This window comes from Chaetodon auriga, chromosome 19 (genome assembly GCF_051107435.1).
Source record: "Chaetodon auriga isolate fChaAug3 chromosome 19, fChaAug3.hap1, whole genome shotgun sequence".
NCBI classification, from domain to species: Eukaryota; Metazoa; Chordata; class Actinopteri; order Chaetodontiformes; family Chaetodontidae; genus Chaetodon; species Chaetodon auriga.
This window is the reverse complement of record NC_135092.1, coordinates 1,814,212-1,827,174: the sequence shown is the minus strand read 5'-3', so window position 1 is coordinate 1,827,174 and position 12,963 is coordinate 1,814,212.

Genomic DNA, 12,963 nt, shown 5'->3' with positions numbered 1-12,963 from the left:
TTCGACACCATTGACCATGGTATCCTATTGCAGAGACTGGAACACTTCATTGGCATTAAGGGAACTGCACTAAGCTGGTTTAAATCCTACTTTTCAAATTGCTCTGTTTATACACGTTAATGATGATTCCTCAGTGCGTGCTCAAGCCAGCGATGGAGTTCTGTGGGGTTCTTGGCTTGGACCAATTCTATTCACCTTACATATGTTTCCTTTAGGGAACATTATCAGGAAACACTTGATAAATTTTCATTGCTATGCAGATGATACCCAGCTGTATTTCTAATGAAGCCAGAAGAAATCAATCAGTTAACTAGACTACAAGTGTGTCTTCAGGACATAAGACCTGGATGACCTGCAATTTTCTGATGCTAAACTCGGACAAAACTGAAGTTATAGTACTCAACCCTTAACACCTTAGAAACTCATTTTCTGATGATATAGCAGTTACGGATGGCATTGCGCTGGCTTCTAGCACCACTGTAAAGAACCAGGGAGTTATCTTTGATCAGGATATGATTTAACTCCCATGTAAAACAAATTTCAAGGACTGCCTTTTTGTTTTTTAAACCTACGTAACAGTGGACATTCGGTCTTAAAATGATGCAGAAAATCTAATCTAGGTTGGATTATTGCAATTCCTTACTATCAGGCTGCCCAAATTCATTGCTGAATATTCTCCAGTTGCTCTAGAACACTGCAGCACGTGTTCTGACAAAAACAAGGAAGAGAGATCATATTTTCTCTGATAGTAGCAACTCTGCACAGGCTCCCTGTAAAATTTAAAATATAATTTAAAATTGTTCTCATTACCCCTCTAGAACACCGTGTTCCCAGAATGCAGGCTTACTTATGGTTCCTAAAGTCTCCAAAAGTAGAATGGGATCCAGAACCTTTAGTTCTCAAGCTCCTCTCCTGTGGAACCATCTTTCAGTCATTGTCCGGAAGGCAGACACTTCTCAGACTATGGTTCTTGTCTAACTTCCTCATGAACCTGTATCATATTGTACTCACACACACTACACCACGTCTTGGTCTTTCTTGGATACTGAGGAAAAAATACAACGTTGAGTGATGAAAACTACACGTTATCCGTCATCTCTCTTTCAGCTTTGCCTAACCTGTACTTGATAATGTCTTTCAGTAATACGCTTACATTTTCAGTAACAAGTGGTGTAAGGAATTTTGAACTTCAACAGTTACATTACAGATAAAAATCCCATGAATGCTTCCTTAATTCAACAATTTGGGGTCTGCTTGTTTGTTGTCTTACTGCAAGTGAGGTGGAGGGTTAATGTCAGTTTGGTCTCACCTCAAAGGTAAAACATTTGCATACCTTTCCTTGGTACAGGGACAGGGGGGTGCAAATATTCTTTACCAATAGAGGAGAAATGCAACACCCAGTAATGCCACACCTATGTTATTCACTTGTTGTGTGTTTGTGTCCAGTTTGCTAACATTTGTGGCCAGTAAGCCTATATGAGGGACTCTTTTTGTTCAAAGTTGCAATGTCTTTGAAACAGGACTTCGCAGAGTTGCATTTAGATATTTGGGCTAATGTAAAGATAGATGCTGTTTGTCACTGTAACCATAGTGTCTTGTTTTCCATTTTTACACCTGTAAAATACAAAAGATGTGACGTGTGGGTGTCAAGAACATGGAGTTTAAAGGCACCTTTGCTGGAGCAGCTGAGTATTGAAAGTAAAGTGATGAGTGTAAGATGTAACATGACTTTTGCTGTTGAGTGATTAAGACTGTAATTACTTTTTCAGTGAGTAGCCTAATATGAGTAATTGATTCCATTTTTCAAATATTTTCAAATATCAAATACAAGCAAAACGGGGATCCACTGGTAAAAACATTGCTTGTCTACAACAAGCGGTCAGTAACTCCACAGGGTACCTTGAGTGATCCCTTATCATTCATTGAGTGTAAAGACTAATGACATTCCCATCAGCCTCAGCAAAAGTTAGCATACTAGCACACAGAAATTAAGATGGTGATCATGGCTTATTGCTGCAGTTTCAAGACTGCAGGTTGATTTTCATAGAAAGTCTATGAGTCTTAAAACTTAAGTTTGCAGGTATATGGGTATAAAGTATGCAAAAACCACCAATATGGTCCTTTAAACTGCAAAAGCAATTTGATGAAGCAGCACTTTGTTGTATCAGGTTGCTATGGTAAAACTTATCTTAAATCAAAGCTGCTGTTGAAAGTTGAATGACCATGACTCAGCAGCAACAAGATGGCGCCGATGTGCAAGGCACGCCGTCTGTCAGCTCTGCCTAGTTTGTTGTTTGCTGTCATTTTACTTCTTTGTATATGCTGCCAAGATGTCTCTGCCATACTCATTTATGATCATCAAACACTTTTTAATATCCAAGATCGAATGTTAAAATTTCCTTTCCTGCGGCGGTTCCCCACAACAAATGCCCCAGGCGACGGGGCAAACGCGGAGGTATGTGGGTGAAAGTGAAGGCTTACCTGGCCTCCACCTGTGTGACGTATCCTGGTAGGAAATGTCCCGTTCCTGTCTCATGGTGGTCGCTGCAGATGAGATGCCGATGGCTCCATCCAGTTGTCCCAGGCGCGCTGGATGCCTCCGTTCCTGACCTGTCAGCGGTGCCTTCTCCACCCATGTGGATTCGGGTTCACAGACGCGGCATGGACTCCTCAAACCTTCGTCCGCTGGTTCAGCTCCCTTCGGACTACAGGTAAACGTGGGGGGCTAGCTTCTGATTTTAAATCCTCTTTCCACTGTCGGGAGCTCCCATCCGATAGCTATTTGAGCTTTGAGCTGCGGCTGTTCAAGACTAACTTTCCTCAAACTGTCCTGTGTGCGGTGGTGTACCGTCCTCCTAAATTTAACAAGGATTTTATCCAGGACTTTGCAGACTTTGTGGCAGGGACTGTTCTGAAATATGATCGCCTTTTAATTGTTGGAGATTTTAATATACATGTGTACTTTCTTAAACTTTTGGACTCTTTTAACCTCACTCAGTCTGTCACTGGCCCGACGCACGACAAAGGACACACACTGGATCTTGTGCTGTCCTCTGGTTTATGTGTCGGCATCAGTGAAGTTTGTGACACATGTATTTCATATCATCTGCCTGTTGTGTTCACTGTTACTGTCCCTAGTTCAGAGGCGTCTACCTGTGCTCCCGCTCGCTGGGTGCGGACTTTTAACCCTTTAACTGCCTTCCAGTTTAGTGCTGCTTTTAAGGATTCTCTCCTGTACACCATGGATGACGGTGATCTCAGTGCTGAGGAGCTCCTAACTCTGTTTGACTGTACCTTTACTGAGATTTTGGACTCTGTTGCTTCTCTGAGGTCCAACCACACAAAGCCACTTTCTGAGCCCTGGTTGAACGACTTTACTCGCTCTCTCAGACGCGCCTGCAGACAAGCAGAGAGGAGGTGGAAAAAGGACAAGCTCCAAGTCTCCTTTGGAATTCTACAGGACACTTTAGGGAATTATCAGAGAGCTGTGAATGCTGCGAAAACTGAATATTTCTCCCATCTTGTGGCCAGTAACAGCCAGAGCCCTCAGGTTCTTTTTAATGTTATTGACTCTCTTATTAATCCTCGTGACATAGCTCACATTTTACCATCAGCTTCATTGTGTGAGAATTTTCAAAAATGTTTTATTAACAAAATTTCTGGTTTTAGTTTTTCTCACACGATGGGTTCTCTCGATCCCTCTGTTCCTCCTTTGTGCCCAGCTGTCTTCCAGCAGTTTGAGCCATTCTCCTTCCACTGTCTTTACGAGGTGGTCAAACAGCTACGCCCTGCAAACGCTGTTTTTAACACTGTGGGTTTGACCATTTTATCTCTAGTTAATACATCTCTCAGATTGGGGGGGGTTGTTTATGTGTTTAAAAGACTTAAAATCATGGTTGGACTTAAACTTCCTCTGTCTTAATGAAGGCAAGACCGAGGTTGTTGTATTTGGTTCTTCCGACAAGCTGGAGTCTTGTACTAGCACTCTTGGCCCTGTAGGGTTGGTCACTCATCCCTTTGTTAAAAACCTGGGTTTGTTCTTTGACGGTGCCTTTAATTTCAACAAGCAGATTAGCACTGTTGTTAAAAACAGTTTCTTCCAGTTAAGGATGCTCGCCAAAGTCAAGCCATAACTTCCTCGTGGTGACTTTGAGAGAGGCATTCATGCTCTGATCACAATCAGGCTGGACTACTGTAATTCTTTGTATGTTGGCCTCGATCAGTCGTCTCTCCGCCGGCTGCAGTTGGTCCAAAATGGTGCCACTCTGCTTTTAACTGGGACTAGAAAGCGGGAGCATATACCCCCAGGGTATAATAATGGGTTGGCCCCCCATTATTTAGCAGACCTTATTCAGGTCCACAAACCTATTAAAGAACTGAGGTCGTCCAGTCAAGTGGTCCTGGAGGTCCCCAGATCCAGACTCAGGACTAAAGGTGACCGAGCCTTTTCAGTGGCAGCCCCTAAACTCTGGAACAGCCTGCTGCTGGACATTAGGGCTGCTCCGACTACGGAATCTTTTAAGTCCCGGCGCTGACATCCTGGCTGCATATATATTGTTTTTTCATTGTATGTTCATGTATGTTCTTCTTGCAGTGCTTAGAAGGCTGTAAAGCACTTTGGTCAACTTTGGTTGTTTTTAAATGTGCTATTTAATAAAATGAAGCTTGACCTTGACCATTGACCTTGATACTGAGAGAACTGAGTCTTACGTAATGCTTGTTCAAGCTGGCTAAGTAAAAACAAACAAAAAACAGCACAGTGAGTAAACATTAATTTATATTGAAGTCTGGAGATAAGGAACCTGAATCTGATTTTTCATTAACTGTGTACTGTTATCATTAAGACAGTTTATGTTTTTATCTCGTCCTCCATGTGTGCTAGGCACAGCTTATTACAATGTAAGGTTCTTTTCAATGCGCACTACACAAATACTTGGCTGGCAAAGATTTACCCAGACACCAGTGACAGTTGTAATAAGTGTAAGCAGTCACCTACTAATCATACACACGTCTTGGTCCTGTACAAACCTCAGTGGTTTTTGGCGCCAAATTTTTGACACATTTGCAATAGTGCTTGATATGGATCTTTGTCCTGAGCCTTGCACGGCCCTGTTTGGTTCCCCCCACTTACAACAACTAATCACCCTATGGCAAAGCACCGGGTATTGGCCTATTGGCCAGACGCCTTATTTTGTTGAAGTGGAAACATGTTCTCCCCCTTCACAGAATAGCTGGCTTAGGGAGGTCCTAATTCACATCAAACTTGAGAAGGTTAGATTCCCCCCCCCTTCTAGTTTGTTCTATTTACTTATTTCTCCTTCTTATTGGTAACTTCAGTAGCAGTCAATTTTTTATTAATTTCTCTTTATTTATTTATTTTTTCCTTTCTCTCTGTCTCTTTGTGTTTTCTTTTCTTTTCCTAATAATGGGTGGGAAGGGATCTTTGCTGTTGATCACTTTGGAGGAATTTGTTGTACAACATTGTAATAATTAAACCCTAAAATAATCTAACCATATCCTTTAATGTCTCCTTAAAGGAACATTGATACTGAAAGTTTCCCCTCAGACTCATATTAGAAGAATATACTGTAGCTGATCTCCAGAGAGCTCAGCTGGTTGTGTAAAACTGAATTACATTTGTATTTGTAGTAAGAGTCTGAGATTTTTCTCATTTCAACAGTCAGTTTTCCTGGATCAGTACCTAGTAGATGATAAAGAACTATCGGCCATTGAACTATTGTTAATAGATGACAGAATGGCAGTTTTGCAAGGACCAGATATATTTGAAAGTGAGACAGTTTCAATAGTGAAGACATCTGGTGGATGTAAAGACATTTTTTAGGAGTACAGAGGCTGAGAAATTAGAAATTTGTACCTTGATGTACAAAAGTTTGTGTGTGTGTGTGTGTGTGTGTGTGTTTGTGTGTGTGTACAAACACTGACTGACAAACACTGTACAAACTGATGTCAGTGTTTACTGAATGAAACATGATTTAAATTCTACTTTCATCTGCTTGTTTTTATCAGATATAATTGTGAGTCTGCTCGTTCTCCTGAGTGCCTATGGGCATCAACAATTAAAAGAACAGGAGCTGCCTGTCACTGCTGGTTCCATTCTGAGACATTTTATCATACGGGGCTGTAATCACACTCATAATGGAGTTCCTGAACCCCATTTGCTGCACTAACTTTCTCCATTCTACTGCTGCACTGTGTTTTACAGACTTTCCTTCGTCAAAATGCCCTTGCTTGCTCCCCTCTCTCTCCATCTCATCTCAAACCTGAAACACAGGCAGAGAATGTAATTAATTAACCAGCCAAGCAAAGGCAGACTGATCAATTAAACTACGAAAAGTGGGGAGAGATGAGAATGGATCCATGAGTCGGAGAGAGAGCCGAAGGAGATGCTAGAAACAATGTAAACAATGATGGAGAGGGGATGCAGGTCATAGATATAGTTGTGAATTTCTAAAACGTTTCATGCTTCTGCAACAAAGAAAATATTTTTTCGATTTAGCTGCTGTTGAATTACCCACCTTATTTATCTGTACAACTATAACAAGTCAAGTCATTTATATTGCAAGAGCCCAGAATCACAAGTTTCTCTCTCTTTATAGTATGCACATTGTGAGACACTCTCCATCCTTATACCCTCAATTCAGATAAGCAAAAACCATTTAATTAGACAAAAAATGGAGAAACTTCATGAAGACCAACACAAGAGGAATCCCTTCTCCAGGCTGGATAGACATGCAGCAGGTAATAACACATGCAGCTATTAGAATTCTGCAAGCCTTTCATTTGAACCACTTGGCTCTTTGGCTTCAAGTGCATCATTATGTAATTACGTGGCCAGATGTATAAATTATCTAGATTCACAAAATCCATGGATGTGCAATATATAGAGAGTCCTCCCAAATGCCCAAAAAGAGTGAAGAGGTTTGGGTGGTTGGATGGGCCAACAAAATGTGAAACTTTACTCCACTGTTTGTTTCATGTTTCCAGTTTTGTTTTCTTTTAATCATGACAACAATCTGTCTTTAAACTTAAGCAAGTAGTTATTTTAACCACAATGGCTACATTTACATGCACAAAATGTTCTGTTTTTTGCCTTTTTCTGAAAAAGACAATATTCTTACTACTGTTTACTGTTACTACTGTTCTTACTGTTTGTTGCCATTTGGTTAACAGTGTTCCTGTGGATTTGGCCAATTTCACATGTTACTGACAGTGTTATTGATCACTGAGTTAACATTGAGTTGGAAGTAAGTTGGTTTAATGTAAAAAAAAAAAAAAAAAAAAAAAAAAAAAAAAAAAAAATCGCTTCAATGTAATAAACTACTTTTGCCATGTTGCATGTAATTTCTCTGGCAGTAGCTTTGGTGTAGTGAAGCTTCATTTAATCTAGAGTATTTTAGCTCACCAGGTTGACCAACACTGGTAACCCTTTCTGTTTGTTTTTTAACACTCCAGGAGTATTTCTGTCACACTTAGTGAAGCCTAATCTGCACTGATAGCTGATAGCTATCAGATTACTTGATAGCTAAAATCAATGTATCAGTGAATACACTGCTGATTTCTGTCCATGAAGCTGACACGTGCGGTTGAGTGAATTCATGTTTACATTCTGAGCACTATCCTAATAATACTTAATTGGTTTTATTAAATATTACAATGTATTCTCCTTTTTGTGGATTCAGCCTGCATTCTGAAACAGCATTCTGCAGTTTGTGTGTCAAGAACATCATTGTTATTATGTTATTATTGGATAATGCAGATATGCCTGCACGACTGAAGGTAATGTGTCAAAAATTACTTATTTTTTAAATTAGTGGCAGTAGTAATGAGGCTATCCACATTCTATAATGTATGAGTATAGATCACAAAACTGTGTGAGTGGACAATGGGATTATCAGTCATAATGATATTTGATGGGACGCTGAAGCAGGAAATGGGAAAACTAGAAAAAGTGGGAGAGACAATCATGTTTTAAAAAGAAGAGCCACTGAAAGAAAACCATGTGAAGGTAACTTCTCTTTGCTGATAACGGGCAATCATTTTGCTGGAAGTGTATTCTGTCATGTGTTTGTTGTGTATCAATGAACTTGTTTAGAGAAGCCTACTTCAATTCACTCTGTACATTTCAGTAGGCATTATAAGGATGAAGAAAGGTGCTATCAGAGGAATGGTACTATCCCTTGTAGTGCAACCAATGTCAGACACCACACAGAGCTGCTGAACAAAAAATGGAGGACTTACACAAAAATTTTTAAGGTGCTCTACCCTAATGGTAAGAAAATAATTAATATATCAGGGACAGGAACAACCTTCTCTATGAGACTCTACAAGAAAGCATTAGGGAAGGCATACCAACGCATCACAGTGTACCTTTGTATGGGTGAAGATTTTCTTGACAATTGTAAGTGATTCTGAAACTGATAACCAAACAAGAAACGCTCTCATAAATTGATTAGTATCAAAGTTATTGTTCAGATTCATTCAAAATCTTCTCATATCTGATCTTGTATTTCACAGCCCAGCAATTCAAATCAGACTCATCTGATTCAGAGATGATCAAGCAGCACAACCAGTTTGGATCAGGATGAAAGATAATGACATTGCTTATATTGTAGGTTCTGACAATCAAATCTTAGGTGTAACTGTAATATTTTTTTCTACTTCCAGCTATTTGAACCTATCTGGACCAGTGATGATGTTGATGATGCGTTTATCCAGCAGCTTCAGTAACATGTGGCTCCCTAAACTTAATGTGTGTTGTTCATATGTAGTTTTGTCATAAAATATTGTTACAGTACATAAAGTAATGAGTGACACTGACATAAAAACCCACATGATGTTTGTTTTCATCTAAGTGGAACCCCTAACTTTACATTGTGAAGTACTTCCACTCATCAGTCCAATCCCTCTTATGGTTTGTTGTACAAATCTCACTCTCTTATGCAGAAGATGTTACGCTGTAACTGAATTTACAGGACCGAAAGTGCCAGGCAAATGAGGCAGAAGATTAGTTTCAGTAGTTTAATGAAAGAAAGGTAATGATGGAGTTCAAGCAAAACTAAGTCCTGATAGTCCCTTGGCGAGAGTAGGTAGACAGGTCCAAGTCCATGGTGAGAACAGACTGACTGATCCAAGCTCTTGTGTGTGAGCAGACCAGCAGGACACAGGCAAAACAGGTGTGGGCTAGGCACCACGCAGCTAAGGGGAGACTGCAGATCTCCACAGAAGAGGGCCCACCAATGTCAAAAGGTGCAACAGAAACTACATTCTCTAGGTACTATGCTTACCCTCCAAATAATTAATGATTGATTTGGAAACATCAATGATGTAAATGTGTGTGTTAATCTCTAATACACACAACTGTATGTGCCCGTTACAGCAAAGAATGAGGAGGACTCAAGCTGTGATGCAGAGGATGAGGAGGACTCAGGCAGTGATGCAGGCGGTCATGATATTCCAAAGGATACAGAGTAAGAAATTAATAATTGCCCTTACTACAACTTTAGTTTTTTCTGGTTCAATTCAATTCAATTTTATTTATATAGCACCAAATCACAAAACACAAGTTGTCTCAGGACATTTTCCATAAAGAGTTGGTATAGACCAAACTCTTTATCTACAGAGACCCAACAGTTCCCTCAGGGCAACAGTATTGAGGAAAAATGTCATTTTACCAGGCAGAAACCTTAGACAGAACCAGGATCTCGATGGGTATAAAGGCATTATAAGTAACTTGTAAGAGCTGAAATCTACCAACAGTCTGGACTTCACTGTTTTCACAAACACAGGAACCATATCAACATTCAAAGCTACCTCCACCTTCCTCCTCTGGCTCACATACACTGTTACATCTTTCTGTCCTAAAACAATGTTCAGTAGCTGCTGACATTTGTTCCTCTGTTGGCGAGTGTACTTAAAACCAAAGATAAAAACCTGCTGCATAAGAACTTCTCCCCATCTATTAAAAATGGTTTCCAGCCGCACAAACAGAACTGTGACATGAGTGCACTCTGAGAAACAGTGAAACACTGTCTCTCTGTGGCTGCAGAAGCAATATTTGTCCTCTACAGCGGTGTTAACCACAGAGATGAAGGAGTTCACTGCCATGATGCCATGGAGGATCCTCCACTGCCAGTCTGTATGTTTCCTTGTTAAAGGAGGTTTGTACAAAGACCTCCATGCAGGTTTAAAGTCAGGAGTTAAGTTTGCTTGGAAAAAGACTAAAGACCAAGCTCTTTACCGAACACCTTCTTTTGTAAAACCCCCCCACAAACTCTCTGTTCTCTCTATGCACTCTATGCATTACTTCATAGCACTGTCTTGTAGCACCTATGTCCAGTTGGACCAGAAAGTGGCATTAGGGCACTTACTCGTGTTGTTCTCTCCCGTCTAGAACCTTGCTAGTGATGTATGAAAATCTCATATGTACATCACTTTAGATAAAAGCGTCTGCCATATGACAAATTGTAATTGTTATTGTAATCTTACTCCCAGTCGAGCAGCCAGTCCAGCAGGGTCATCCAACCCAGGTCCAGTCAGATCCACCAACTGGCCAAGAGTGGAAACTCCTGCAGTGTGAGGTGTTCTGGACAGAGTGGGTCCGCCCCGGCTGGGACTGTCCAAATGTCCTCCAAACAGCACAGGTTCCTAGGAGCCAGTAGGCCTGCTCCTGCCTCTGTTTCCTCAGCAAAGTCCACACTGAAAAAACACTCTTGTTGAAGGCTGGCAGAGATGAGATGTTCAGCTTGCTGGAGTCAGCATTTAGAAACAGAGGAAGGCCCAGTCAAAGACCACCACTTCAGGATGCAACTGGAGGCGGAAGGCAGCTTCCCTACTGGCCAGACGACCCAGACTCTGTCCACCCTCCTCCTTAGGAAGGAACAAGACACTCTGTGACCCAGTGGAACCTATCCCAAAAGAAATCAACTAAAACTCTTTGGATGTGTGACAAAAAAGAAGCTGGGGGATTAACAAAGGCCAACCAGTGCCAAAGAGTAGAAGAAGCCAGATTATGATTATTATTATCACCAGAACACAACCTCTGTAAGACATTTTAGGGAAAATCCATTCCCATTTCATGAGCTGACCTTTGACCTTTTCTAAAACATCCTCCCAGTTTTTCTGTAAAAAAGTGTCATTATCTCTCCTTTCTTCCAGACTAAGCCTGCAGGTAGCATCAGCCAGTCCCCTACCATGACCACCTCACTCTTCCCTGAGTTTACTTTAGCCAAACTGAACAGGTCGACAGTATTTACAAGCAGATCTATATCTTTCTATGTGTTGACCAGGACAATTACATTGTCTGTGTACGCTCATAGTTTAAAAGAGACATCACACTTAGGAAATGAACACCACTCAGATCATGTCTCAGTTGCTGAAGCAGAGGCTCGGACAGAGAGAAGTCCTGTCTGACCCCCCCCTCTGAACACTAAAAGGAGCTCTCAGACCTCCATTTTCAGAACACTTGCAATGTAACTGCATAGAACCTGGATCTTGGCCATGAAACCTGGGCTGAACCAAAAAGCAGCTAGAGTTTGCCATAGATACTGGTGCTCAACCTGATCAAAAGCCTTTTCCTGGTGAATTGAAGACCAGTGTCTATCTAATGAGCCAGGGATCTCCAAAACATCCCAAATTAAAGTGACATCATCACTTATGAGCCTGCCAGGCACACAGTAGGTCTGGTCAGTGTGGATGACAGAAGCCATTACTTCTCAGAGTCTGGTGGCTAGGACCTTGGACACTATCTTACAGTCCGTGCAGAGCAGAGAAACTGGTCTCCAGTTCTTGATCTCCTGTGGGTCTCCCTTCTTGGGCAGTAATGTGATGATGGCCCTCCTGCAGCTCAGAGGCAGAGGAAGCTTCTTGAAGCCTTGCAGCCTTCCAGCCAAATGGTTCACCAAAAGGTTTGATTTCTCGAGGCTTCATGTGCACACAAACCCCCCTGCTGGTCAAAAACTGTAAAACAGCCAGATATAGATAAATTATAGGTGATTTTATCTATTTGTAATAAAGTCAAGACTGTCCTGCAACAGTGCAGCCATGGGAATGACTGTCAAGTAAAATAAATCAATTCATCTTAATGCATTTCATGTGCCATTTATGTATTCATTCATATAAATAAAAGTTAGATTTTTGTTTACTGTATTATTATTATTATTTTTTAGTTGAAACTTTATTTATTTATATGGCACTTTTCACACTTAAAAAGTAACACAAAGTGCCTCACAGAGGCTAAAAACAACAAAGAAGAAAACCCAGCCCTCCCACCCCCATAAATACATACAGACACACATGCACAGACACGCACGCACGCACGCGCGCACACACCCATACAGACAAAATAAGGAATAAGCTACCTGGGCCAGAGCCGTCCCCTCAGCAGCATCCCCATCAGTAGACCAGGAGCAGCTCCCAGTGTGGGGGGCCCCCATGAGGAAACACTTGACCTAAAAACCAAGGACCCCCATGATTATGGGGGATACCATGATTATGGTATGTAACATGACAGTACAATGGAATTGAATATTACTTGCCAAATGTTTATCAGTAAATCATTTTATAAACGTTTGAATAACGTGATGGCAGGGGAACAATTGTTTTAAAACTTTAGCAGTGTTTTAACAAGGTAAGGGGCAGTGAATGTGCTTGTGGACATGAGGAGGGCAATGAATGTGCTTGTGAGCACGAGGGCAGTGAATGGGCTTGCGCAACTTAGACTTTATTCATATTTACTTAGAAACAAAATCGGTTCCACTGTGCTGGGATTCAGACGATTCCTCCTTTTACAAACAACTTCTCCTGCTTTGGAGAAAACTTTCACAGGGCACAGATGAGGGGTGCACAAGAACTCCACAGCAAGTTTGTACAAATTTGGATAAATGGGTCATTGCCTCTCCCAATACTGAAGGGGGTCCTCCGTCCTGGGAATGTTTGGTTCGGCCA